Genomic DNA, 13,917 nt, shown 5'->3' on the forward strand with positions numbered 1-13,917 from the left:
TATGTTAGCAGGCGGTGCAGTATAATACTAAAAGAAAAAGGTGGGAAACATAAGTCTCTATTATCCTCTACAATTCAAGTGGAGTTTATAGCATGTTTTTAGGCTGCTACTCAGGTTATTTACTTCGAAACCTCATCGGGGAGTTGACCTTATTTAATTTTGTGGATAAACCCATACAATTATGATATGATGATTACTCTGCAGTGTTGTTTGTCAACAACAGCAGAGGTCTTAAGAGATCTAAATGTCTAGCGGTCAATTTTGACCATAAAGGAACCATATGAGAATGGTGACATTAAAGTAGAGCATAGTTTCACATATGATATGGTTGCAGACTCACTGATTAAAGGTCTTCGTCCTTATGTATTTAAAATGACATATCATTAAGATGGGCTTAGCGGCATCATTGGATGCGGTTGTTCAGTGGGAGCTGTTTTCATCTTTGCTCCAATAAAGTTTACATCTGTGATTGTTACAATTTGTAACATTTTGATATGTATCAACCGTGTTGCATGCAATAAAGCATTTGAGTTGAGTACATATATCAGTTGAAAATCTCAAGGAATATGTAAACCTTGAGTAAAGGCTCGGGGCATTCAGTTACTAGCTTTTAAGATATGTCTTGTTACACATAAAGTAGGTTAACCATAAAGTGAGACTTATCGAGATTCGTTGGTACTATAAAGGACATTCTCTAGTGTACATAAGGTCTCGTAACACATAAGGAGAGAGAATGGTACCTCACAAATGAGATGACACATAAAATAGCACTTGTGAGGTGTCATCCATTTACCATACTACCATATTGAATCCATATCAATAGAGTTAAGAACACTCGTGACCATGGATGGCTCTGCATATTTTTCATGCAATTACTACCATGATTCGGTGTTTGAGACTCTATGGGATCAGATTAGCCCTTAAGAGTCATCCCAAGACCAGCATAAATGCGCTCATTACAATATACTTTCGATTAATATAGCCCAAGTGGGAGAATATAAGAGTTTTCCTGATGTGGGCTACATTAATTGAGATTGTAATTACCGTATTACGGGATTAATTTACCGTTTATGGGGTTGGTCTAGTAAAGGAAGGATATAAGGATTCTTAATGGGCCAAATATGGGCCTGGCTAGTGTGGGCCGAGTTCGGCCCGGCCCATAATGAGAGGGCCTAGCTGAAACTCTATAAATAAGGCTAAGGCGCCCCCCTCTAACCCTCATAACCTCATACGTCATACAGAGGTGTTGTCTCATCGACACCGGGCATTCGAAGGGCGATATTGGTGAAGCGCTTGGCTTCGGATCTTTAGATTTCCGCATCAAGAACGACGAATCCCAAATCAAGTGCATGAATTTCTTTCCCTCCATTGTTATGTTTCTAAGTTTCGATTACGGCGATCCTAGGGCATCGTTTGTAACGACGGGCGACCATTTGGATGGCCAACATTATTAACATTTCATTGGTTCCAAATCTAGAGAGCTTGCATTTTTATCAGTGTGAAAGCTTAGTGGAGGTTCACCAGTACGTCACATGTCTTGACAAGTTAAAATCTTTGTCACTGCAGTTATCCTCTTGTCTTGGTGTCCCTAATAGGCTAACACACTAAGGAAAAAATGTCTTCGAATCCTCAATATCTTTGATTTCCCGAAACTGGGGAAGTTATCAAATGTTATGGCTTAAGTATACTACAAATGCCAAAAGTTGTGTACAATGCTCATTTTAGTATCAACACTTTTAAAACGATCACTTAAATATCAATTTTCGTTTTAAAACAATCACTTAAGTGCCAACTCCAATTTGAGCTAACGTGACTTGTCGGAGGTCCTATGTGGCCTTTTTTTTTTAAATTAATGTTTGCACCGACGTGGCTCACCGGAAGCACACGTGGACTTCCACTTCTAGGGTATGACGGTTTGTTATATGAAAATTTTAAAAAATAAAAAAAATTAAAATTAGAAAAATAAGCTGAGTTTTTTTTTTTTAACAAAAAGAGGGTAGGGCCTCGTTCAGGCTGTGCGAGGCCCTACTCGGCGGCAGCACTCGCATGAATGAAACCCCACCCATTATTACTTTTCAGCTTATTTTTATTTAGTTTAATTTACATTTTAAATTTTTTATTTTAAGTATATGTGGAAGTACATGTGGCCAGAACTTTGTAAAAATATATGCCACATCAGATAATAAATTTAAACATACAAGTCACGTATTTCATTTGGCTGGACTTTTTCAATTTGCACTTAAGTGATGGTTTTTTTTATTTTGGCATTTAAGTAATTGTTTTGAAAGTTTTGCCATACATAACTTATGGCACTTATAGTGTACTTAAGCCCAAATATTCAAAGAAAGATAGAACATTAAGAAGAACCTAATCTAGAAAGGATGACAATTAAATAAACTTTTTGTCTTTTGAAGGAGATACATTTAATATTTTGCAGAAAGTTGCAAGGTTTTTATCGAGTATTTATAAGTTGCGAAATCTTAAGTATCTGAGTCTTCAAGACTGCTTGGAATTTGTCATGTTTCCAAATCACTTGATAACAATCCGGGATTCCCAAATCTTGAACTTCACCAGGGAAAAAAGAAAAGTTAACTCATGTGCCGACATGCATCACCAAATTGGCATACCTAGAACTTTACAAAATCTCGGAAGTAGAGTTCCTTGAGAGCTCTTCTAGATTTTCCATTGGCATTGTTAGAGTAATTAAATATTAGCCACGCATTCATCTAATAGCTTAAATTTTTAGAATAGTTGGCTGTGGTTCCATCAAATCTTTCATGGTATTAGAGCTGGAGGTCCCGACTTTAAATCTTTCCAGGCTCCATTTGCTTCCCTAATGAAATTTGTCCACTCTTAGTACTAGCTAAAAAAAGACCAAACTAAACGTGAGGGGGAGTATTAGAGTAATTAAATATTAAACCAAGCCTTTATTTAATAGCTTAAACTTTTAGAACAGTTGGCTGTGATCCCCATCAAATCTTTCAGGCATAACTAGAACATTACAAAAAAGAAAAAAACAAGTTAACTCATCTGCCGGCATGTATCACCAAATACGATGATTTGGAACGCTTGTATGCAACTGCTTCCATCAAGTATTGTGCATCCTAAAAGCCCAAAGTTGCAAATTTCTGCAAAAGCTCCCAACTTTATCGAGTCTATCCTCCACCTACCTTCAAGTTGACTTGTCTTCATGTTGTAAATTTTTCCCCAAACAGGTCAATGTTGCTGATGTGTCATGTCAGGCTCGCTCTCGCTCATACACTCGCTAACTTTGAATGCTTGATCTTCGTACTATCTATATGATAGGAACTCCCGAAAATGAAAACAGGCAGACAATTCTCCGAATTGGACGAGAAATGCCAGAGCGGATTCTCCATTGTAAAGACAGTTCCATATGTTTGACGGTTCCCAACGACTTGTGTGACAAGCTCTTGGGACTAGCACTCTATTGTTATTTGCCTCGAGGAAGCAAAAGTCGTTGATGCTTAATGTGAATTCCAAATATTGTTGAATGGCCAAAGGGTGATTTGGCATGTGAGAAACTTGTTTATCTAGATTCTGATCATGTGTGGATGGAAATTCACTCATGCAGTTGACTGTTTGAAGTAGAGAAACTTCTCCAAAACAATTGGAGCCATTTCCAAGTTTGCCTCAGAGCACCGAAAGGAAGCCTAAAGAAGTGTGAATTCCGTCTAATATGGGAGCAGCAGGAGGATGATATGACGGTCATTCTCCAACACCCGCAGCCTGTAGAAATGGATTCGATTTTCATGGAAAGTGACTCAGAGGAAGACAATGAATTAGACACCGAGGAAGGGAAGAAGATACAGGTTTCGCGTCATGCTACTATTTTGTTCCTCACATATACATCTGCCACCTCTCTCGTCCAATTAACGATGCCAACACTCTTATCATTTGCAATTACGTTATAGTAAGTTCTGCTCAATCTAGTATAATCTACATCTTTAATCTACATCTTTCGGAAAGTGTTCATCTAATTGTCTCAAAGATCAAAAGGTCTATACAGGGAAGATTAGTCGATTCCTCCGTTATGACTAAACAGATTGCATTGGATAGGCACAAAGTCTTGTGTCATAACTGGAGTCTTCTCTGCAGTAGTCGTGGAGTGAGAATTTAGAGCTTCCAAAGCCATTGACAACTGGGTGAACAAGATTAACTCCTATCTCCAGTGCTTGTCCCTTCTCTCTTTCGTCTGAAGAAACCCTACTATGTAATGTCGACCAGGAGTTTGTGATTTTTCCTAACTGAATGCAGCTTTAAACCACCCCCTCTTCCCAAAAAAGAAGTAAACCCATCGTTTAATTCACAGATAAAAAAGCAGCACATGCGCTCCATCGTTAAGTTCAATCATCACAAAGCCAACGCAGCAAGTTCAAATCATTAATACAGCTGATTTTCACACAGACGGTAGCAATAGTTCGCTGCCTCTGCTTTGTATATAAAGCAACGGAAAACAGAGCAAATGTGGTTTAGTTGAATGAAGGGTGATTAGCTATAGCGATTGACATCGGATATGAATAAATGGTGATGATTCTAAGGAACATGAACATACAAAAGGCTTCTCTCGGAAATCGTCTAGAACATTTTATACAACAAAGGTTTAGGATTTTGCAGGTCCAAACTGTTGATCACGAGCAAAATTTAGGAGCGTCTTGCTCTCCACCTATAAGACATTCCTTTCCCTTCAACATCACTCCTCCGTCCCATGTGCAAAATAGCCAAATACCCAAATCATATATATGTGAAATGAATGTTCACCAGGTGAATGTATTGATAAATAATTTTCTATTAAAAAAAAAGTTGTGTTGTGATTAATAGTACTATAAGATTAACGTTATCACATGACTTAGTCCCTTGAAATAAATAAAATAAACAATCATGGATTGGTATTAAGAATATCAGCATACCAACTTCCGAGGACTTCATAAATCACAAGATTAAAATGTAGAAAAAAGGAGGCCTCCAAAGAATGCTATGAAATGTAAAAGATCGGATATTTATGTAACTGAACGATACAATCACATGCAAGAATTTCTTAAATTGAACAAAAATAACTATGATTGGTTCATTTTATAAGTATTTCGGCATTGATTATCAAGTTTCGTCACATAGGTATGAGTTGTCCTAGATGAACATACTTTGATTGTTATTTATAAAACACGAATGTCGTATAGAACATTCTCAAATGGTAGATCATGCATACTGCCCGACAGTACACCTAAGTTTGTCGCGACCTAAAAAAATAAACGGGTTAATTTTCGGGCTAATGGATTATCAGGTTAATTAATTAACTAACCTAACTCGGACTCTCCCAAGTCCATACCAAATCGCAACTTAAGGTTCAAATAATTAACATGCAACGTGTTTTGAATTTGGAGTCGCCACTAATCATTTTCGGTAGGTTGATTAGAAACCTAAATAAAATAGCGGGAGAAAACTATCTTATTTCCGCGAACCGGAGATTTTGAATTCGGGGATTTGGTTACGCTAGATTACTCTAACGCCCTTTCGATACCATTTTCATGAAAAATATTTGATTTGGCAATTTTGATGGATTTTACTTGAAATTCAAAGATGCAAATTTTTTTTTGATTTTTTTCTTCTTTTTTATGAGAATGTAAAACAATGAACTTTGTGCAATATACACCATGGATGATTTAGAAAGAAAGAAAACGCAGCCAAGCACGAGTATTTACAGAAATAAATTAACATGTAATAATGCTAAAATTTGGAACACGTGGCATGTCTAAAATAAACAAACAAATGTTCAAACCAAACGATTACATTTTTGTAGATCGAGATGGAAAGGATTACATTCTATTACACAAAATCTTACTCACATACACGTTATAGTTCCCTTCAAGATCTCGGAGCCGGAAGAACGCGGCTGTCGTCGAAAATGGCAAGCAATGGCGTTGTTGGGTTGCGAGGGGCGAAATATGTGTCGGGACTCGTCGAAGATGATGCTCGACTAAAACTCTTTTCTTCACTCTCGAATTTTCTCTTCTGATTTTTCTCAAGAACTCCATTTTTCCTCTCTAAAAATTCCTCTCAAAAACTCTCTCAAAACTCTCTCAATTCTCTTCCACTCCCCCCCATAAGAGCTCTCTACATTCTCTATCACCAAAATTCTCCTCCTCAATTCTCAAGAACTCTCCCCTCTTTGTAGCCAAATTTCTCCACTCTTCATTCTTCATCTTCATTTCTTCACCTTCCATTTTCATCTTCCCTTCTTCATCTTCATTTCTTCACCTTCCATTTTCATCTTCCCTTCATCACCTTCCCTTCATCATCTTCCCTTCTTCATCTTCCCTTCATCATCTTCCCTTCATCATCTTCCCTTCTTCTTCTTCATCTTCCCTTCTTCATCTTCTTTTGGTATTTGCAATACAGTCCCTGAAGTTCCAAGTATTTGCAATGCAGTCCCCGAAATTTTAAGTATTTGCAATACAGTCCCCGAAGTTTCAAATATTCTCGGTGTATTTTTCCATCCCGTGCCTAGTCTAGACGCATGCTAAATTAAGTGTTTTGCTTGCCCAATTATATGCCAATGCAATGTACGCTAAAAATAAATATGTGAGATGATTTTTTTATAATTTTTATGCAAAAAATAGATTAGTCAAAATTTAGGCGTCAACAGCTGCCCCTTTTTGAGTGGAGGCTCGTAGAGGTTCCGCTCAAAGACAAAATTGAATCCTAAATTTTGACAGTGCAAATTATGGATGAACTTTTTGGCGGGAGTTTTAATCCCATTTTTATGAAGTGATGCATGATATGCAAGATCGTAAATAACATGTGTCATAATTTCCCTTTTTCATGTTAGAGAAATCTGCACATGGATCGCATACAAGAATACCTGTTTTACCAAATTTCTCGTAAGCTAATGGTTCTCTTAATTTCCAAGCTTCTTTTTGCGGATGCAAGGATTTTAAGGTATTTGGCTTATCCGTTATCAGAGACTTCTCCCTAATGCAAGACAGCGCAAGATATGTGTGTCGTTTGAGATCACAAGAGCTACGTCGTTGTGAGTCGAAAGAAGTGAAATCAAGTTCACAAGAGCTACGTCGTTGTGAGTTGATTAAAATGTCGAAATCGTCGGTGCATATGTCTTCACGATTCGATAAAGGGGAACCAAAATCATAAGAGCTACGTCGTTATGATTTGGTTTGGATCAAAACCATGGGTGCTTATGTCTTCATGATTTGATAAAGGAGCCGAAAATCATAAGAGCTATGTCATTATGAGCCGACTAAAGGTCAAGATCACCGGTGCATACGTCTTCGTGATCCGAAACCAAAATCATAAGAGCTACGTCGTTATGATTTGATAAGATGTCAAGATCGCCGGTGCATATGTCTTCACGACCTGACAAAGGAGAACCAAAATCATAAGAGCTACGTCATTATGATTTGGTTTGGATCAAAATCATGGGTGCTTATATCGTCATGATTTGATAAAGGAACTGAAAATCATAAGAGCTATGTCATTATGAGCCGACTAAAGGTCAAGATCACCGGTGCATACGTCTTCGTGATTCGAGACCGAAATCATAAGAGCTACGTCGTTATGATTTGATAAGATGTCAAGATCGCCAGTGCATATGTTTACACGACCTGACAGGAGAGGCATATTGCCCGATTTGAACAATATTTGAGAGGAGTACCACCGAATGGAATCGATAAGTACAAAAGGGGCATATTGCCTGAATTGAATCATAACAACTATCATCAGAAGAGTTGTTAATTTGAAAAGGGGTTCAGAAAACTTACCCGGGTTCTCCAAACGATTAATCAAGGAACGAAACAGATTGCTCGTATCGTACCTGGTAGGCATTTGCCAGCAAAACTTGCTCATTCAATAATCCTTGGATGAATTTCGAGACCTTGGGAGGGAACTCGAACATCGGAAATGTATTACCTATCATAGAATGTCAGAGGTAACACTCACAAACATATTCAACAATGAGTATAATGCAATCACTCATACTATGGTTCATGCATAACCATTCTGTCAAGTTTACATTACCAATTTTGTCCAGGGAGGTTCTCACATTACGAATACCTCGAATGTGAGCTGAATGGGGGGACTTCAGTCCAAAAGGGCTTTCTCTCACTCTCGAGAAAAGCTATTTATCTCGTCTGCAGGATTCAAGAGAAATCACTCAATCTTATGATCATCGCATTCGACAAGGATCCAAGTAATCTCGCAATTGATACGACCGAGCCGATCCGGAGGTCTTGATTAGGACCGTAATGAGGGCTAGGTCAAAGGTTTACAAAGGGGACTCTAGTTGAGTCAATGCTGCTGAAATGAATTTCTTCATCATCTGCTCCGGATTTACAAGTCAAGAATCCTGCAAAAATGAGAGAGAAATAATCTTGCTCGAACTTCTTCGAGTGATGCTTAAAATCATTTAACTCTACGTTAACTCAAGTGTCCTAATCAGAAGAGACTTTGGAGGGTTATAACGTAGGTTAGGATTGGGGACCGAGGAACGAAAAGGCTCGTTTTGGCTCGGAAATTAAATGAGAAGGGGCTTGACGTTGGTGATCATCGTTGACTAGTCACCGATCTTGGTCTTCTGGAAATGTCTTCAGAAAGAATTGAATGAGGGATGGTAGTTTTCTACTGAAAATTGCACTTTGCAAACCGACTTCTTGGGGAGTCTTCTTCACAACAAGTGTCTGTCGAGGATTTGCAAGAAACACAATGCAAACATGTACATGGAATTTACAACTTAACATGCAAAAATGTACATTCAAAATTCAGAAGTACTTTACAAATGAATGTGCATTGGCCTTACTTTTGGTAGGCACTTTGCTTTTCCTATGCTTGAAATTTTCATATGAGATCAGCCTTTGCTTTTCTTACTCCCGACTCTCATTTTTTTTTTTTTCTTCTTTTTTTCGAGAAGAGATTTCTTTTCCTTTTTCTTTGAGAGCTCTTCGACATCTCTTTATTTTGCTTTTTTTTTTTCGAGAGCGGGCCCTTCTCCTTTAAGCTGAGTTTGCCTCTCCTTTTTTTTACAATCTCATGATTTTGAACCAGGAATTACAACAAACATAAACATTTACAAAGAAAAATTATGTAAACATAAAAAATCTAGCATACAAGAAATGAGTCCATTCGGGAATTCTCTGTTGACCCGACCATCTCCAATTCTAATCCTTGGGAAAATGCTATCTTCGTCTTTGGAATGAGCAAATGATCACCAACGGGGGTTTAAGAAATGAATTTACAGGCTCAAGTGGGCTATGCAAAGAATGAAGTGTATAGGATAGAGAAATGAATGCTCTTCATCATCCTAAGGCACTTGAATTAAAATTCGAGTATAAATGCAAAGAAACACCCGAAGATTAATGTTAGTCCGAGCAAGAAAATTTCTAACCATTTACCTCGTGTTGCTGCTAGAATTAACCTGTGCGGACCCCGATGTGGGGTGGTTCTTGACAGGGGTAAAGAAATGAAACCACCGCTCAAAAGGGGTAATCAATGGATCACCTGTAGTGTTTGAGATAGAGAACTGAATGCCTCTGTCATTTCGGCTATCGTACCTTTTGCGAGAAAACCTTTTACCTTGTGAAATGCGGAACTTAGCCACCGTTCAACTCTCCCGAAAAAATGGGACGTGTTTGGGAAAGGATTACCTTTCATCATCCTGCCCTGCCCCATTCCATACATTCGATGTATCTTATGTAGTTCATGTTCCTTATTCAGAGTTGGTAAATTAAACATGAGGAACAGTCATGCGCAAACTATACAATGTATGAGTGTTTTTGAGCATATAAAATGCAGCAACTTTTTATCTTGGTGAACAGAATTCGCAAGCACATAAGAAACTTCTTAGGGGCGTGGATTGGGAGTTGCCCCTGCTCATGCAAATGAGTTGCAAAACTTCATTATCTGGTTCGAGACATGAGATTGTCAAAGGCTCCAGGAATTTCTTATTTCATTAATTTTTCGGGGAGAATGGATACTTCTCTATCCGGAAAGGCGGTGACCCCTGGATCGGATTGCATGTCCGGGATGTTATCCCTCCAGTTTTGTAACCATTTGGGCTGAGCTTCAATCGGCATTGAATCGCGAAGCAAAAAGGTTTTTATTAGTCTTTGTACATTGATGCCAAATCCCGGGATCGAACTCGGGATGCCTCGGACCACTATCATTCCCCCAACCACTAGGTTGTGGTGAAAGTGGTTTTCAACTTGTCATTGACATTCATCATGATCTGATTGTACCCGGAGAAACCGTCCATGAATGAGAACAATTCAAACCCCGCATGATCGTCAACAAGTATGTCGATATGCGAAAGGGGAAAATCATCTTTAGGACTGGTCTTATTCGGATCTCTGTAATCGACACTGACCCGAATACGCCCATCCTTCTTCATGACTGGGACTATATTGGCAACCAATCAGAATATTCTGTGGTCTCAAGGAATCCGACGTCAAGCGGTTTCATGACTTCCTCTTTGATCTTCCGGACCAATCCTGGTCCGGTCCTCCTTGACTTTTGCACCACCGGCTTAGCCGAAAGATCCGTCAAGGGCTTGATCTCCTCATGTCGTTCGAAATCCCGACGAATTTCCTCATAATCTGGATTGGACTCATCTAGGTCGTATACTTCTAAATCCATTAGGTTTCCCTCCTCATGTATTCCCCTGAAACATAAAGTAACAAAATCAGAAAAACAAACAAGGTTTAATTGCGGTGTTTTTTTTTTTTTTTGAAGAACTTTATTTATTTATTTTTGTTATTATTTTTTTTCAAAACCGCGGGACATGAATTCTTGAAGAAGCCCAACCCTCGGTTCTTACCATGATGACAAACTTGTTGGTCGTTGGTTATCGTCATCGGGTTCGTCGATTACGGCCATACAATATGCCGTCTTTTTTAATACCTCGATCTTGAGTGGGTCAACCTCAAGTCCATTGGCGACTTGTAACATTGAAGACAAGGTAGCCAATGCATCAGCAAATCGATTATGAGTCCTGGACGGATACTCAAATGAGATATCCTCAAATTCCTCCACCAGTTCATCCAGATGGTAGGGCATCAATTTAGCATCTCTCGTCTTCCACTTTCCTTACCGCAAACCTCTTAGTCGTCATGGCGACATTACCGTACCAACCTTTCTTCATGCCGTTCTCGATTTCTTCAGCCATTGCGATGAGATGGCTGAATGACGTAGCGGGGGATCCCAAAATTCGAGTTCTCATAACCGGTGCCGGGGTGGAAACAAACAATTTCATGAGTTCCCTTTTGGGAGGGACTGGTTTTAATTGAGATGCCACGTTCCTTCACCTGGTGGCATACTGCTTGATTGTTTCTCCCTTCTTCATCTCAAGCTGTTCAAGGTCTTCTCTAGTGGTGAGCACGTCCAAGTTAAAGCTAAAATGTTTGATGAAAGCATTAGCTGCCTTTTCCCAATCATCCATCCGGTAGATCTCGTAGTCCGTATACCATCTCATGGCAGCTTCTTTTAAACTAGCCTGGAAAGTCTGAACCATTAGAGGGCCGTTGGTCACATGTTTATTCATTCTTGCCTGGTACATCGGGACGTGTTGAACCGAGTTGGAAGTCCCATCATACTTCTTGAAGTCGGGCATCTTGAACTTCTCCGGCACTGTGACCTTTGAAAAGATAGACAGGTCAACTCGGGGTATGTTGTGAGTCCCCTCAACCTCTCGGATCCTCTGTTCCATTTGGGCCAACAGCTTGGCCGCATCACTATTCAATCCGGGGGCCACGGGGCTGGCTTGAGGGATTGAGACTACGGGTGGCGTGCTCGAGCTTATGCCTGTGATGATCACATCTTCTAGCGGCATTATCTGATAGAGAGCAGCTTCCAGGGCTTTACCGGAGTTATCCGCAGGAGGAATTCGAGCGGGAATGGTTAGCGGCGGGCTGGAGGTGGAAGATTGCAGTTTGGTGGTGAAGGCGGCCATTATTTCCTCCATCTTTCGGGACATCATCCCTTCAAAGCGCTCGGTCAATGAGTTAAGTTTCTCGTTCAGGGCAGCACCGATAGTGGCGTTAATGTCGGCCATCCTCTTTGCGATCGATCGAGTAATATGTGGAGGATCCGTGATAAATTACCTATACGCAGTAACAAACCCAAAATGAGTACAGGGAGCAAGAATAGCGAGCCGGCCCATGACATCCCTCTAGACTCAAACGAACAAAGTGATTATAACCAAAGGATTGAAACATGTAATTTTCAGTTTGTCCGCTTTTACGAAAAAATTCGTATTAATTCGTACGTTGATCAAAACATGTCCAAATTTTACGAGCTTGTAGTTGAGAAGATGATGAACAACTTTTATGTTGGCCAATCGGACTAGAAATGCGCGGATCAAATCAGTTTAATGTGTCTTTCCAAAAACATCATACTCAGAAAACTGTTATAACCGCATGTTGTTGAAAAAACGAAGGGCCATCTTAAATTATGGATTTAATTCTGAAATTTTGTAAGATATTAGTTGAAACATAGGTCTACAACTTTCATGTTTGGCACTTACTCAAAGCTCGATCGTAGAATTTAGTAAAAATCGCACAACAGGAATAAGCCAAATCAGAATTGAGGACAACCGATGAAATTGTAAAAGCTGCGGAAGCAAAGTGCGAAATTGGAAATAAGACAATGAAACTTCTAAACAATCAACCTAAACCATGGACCGGCCCAAAATAAAAAAGAGATAACAGGGTACAAGAGACAAGAAATTACCTCTCATACGAAGAAAATGTCAATCACAAAGACATGCGCATGAATTGTGAGTTTAAATCTTATTCTATCTATCCAAAAGGCTTTTGCAAAGTGAAATGATGAACGAAACGACATGTCGCAGCCTCGCGTACAGTCATCATGACTAGTCGCAACCTCGCGTACAATAGTCATGACTAGTCGGGTCCAATCACTTCGGCTTGGTTCGGTCGACAAGGGCAATTATCATGCATCGTAGCCTCACGTGCATGAGAACAACCCTTGAGCCATTTTTTGAAAAAATTTTCGGGATCCGGATGGGATAACCTTTAGCGAAACCTTACCACCAAGGTTAAAGAACCATCTAAATACCATCTTAAAACTATTAGTGTAACCCAGGTCCGGTCACGGGTTATGTGCAGTGTAGTGCAAATACGATAAATCATGCACAACAATTAAAGGCAAACACCGCTTCAATGATTCAAAAGTTAAATCACAATTCCAATTCACCAAGCCTGCAAAACAAAGGGTTAGCCGATCACTCCTCCCCTTATAACTCCCAATCTGCAAAAACATTTAACACCTAAGAATGAGAATTCAACCAAAGTTTACCAAATCAAGTGATTTCTTTTTCATGAAATTATCTGGCCTAAGTCCTCTTTGGGTCCCCAGCTGAGTCGCCAAGCTGTCGCGACCTAAAAAAATAAACGGGTTAATTTTCGGGCTAATGGATTATCAGGTTAATTAATTAACTAACCTAACTCGGACTCTCCCAAGTCCATACCAAATCGCAACTTAAGGTTCAAATAATTAACATGCAACGTGTTTTGAATTTGGAGTCGCCACTAATCATTTTCGGTAGGTTGATTAGAAACCTAAATAAAATAGCGGGAGAAAACTATCTTATTTCCGCAAACCGGAGATTTTGAATTCGGGGATTTGGTTACGCTAGATTACTCTAACGCCCTTTCGGTACCATTTTCATGAAAAATATTTGATTTGGCAATTTTGATGGATTTTACTTGAAATTCAAAGATGCAAATTTTTTTTTGATTTTTTTCTTCTTTTTTATGAGAATGTAAAACAATGAACTTTGTGCAATATACACCATGGATGATTTAGAAAGAAAGAAAACGCAGCCAAGCACGAGTATTTACAGAAATAAATTAACATGTAATAATGCTAAAATTTGGA

The 13,917-nt window shown here is 39.2% G+C and overlaps 1 long non-coding RNA gene across 1 annotated transcript; it reads right to left on the reverse strand.

The window, feature by feature from the left end:
- Positions 1-1,453: 1,453 nt before the first annotated feature.
- LOC125312803 lies at positions 1,454-12,936 on the reverse strand. The gene is made up of 3 exons (XR_007196872.1): positions 12,922-12,936; positions 4,929-4,931; positions 1,454-1,560 (listed from the first exon to the last, which is right to left on the reverse strand). It is a non-coding gene; the product is annotated as an uncharacterized LOC125312803 (long non-coding RNA).
- Between the last annotated feature and the right edge of the window lie 981 nt (positions 12,937-13,917).

This window comes from Rhodamnia argentea, chromosome 1 (assembly GCF_020921035.1).
Source record: "Rhodamnia argentea isolate NSW1041297 chromosome 1, ASM2092103v1, whole genome shotgun sequence".
NCBI lineage: Eukaryota > Viridiplantae > Streptophyta > Magnoliopsida > Myrtales > Myrtaceae > Rhodamnia > Rhodamnia argentea.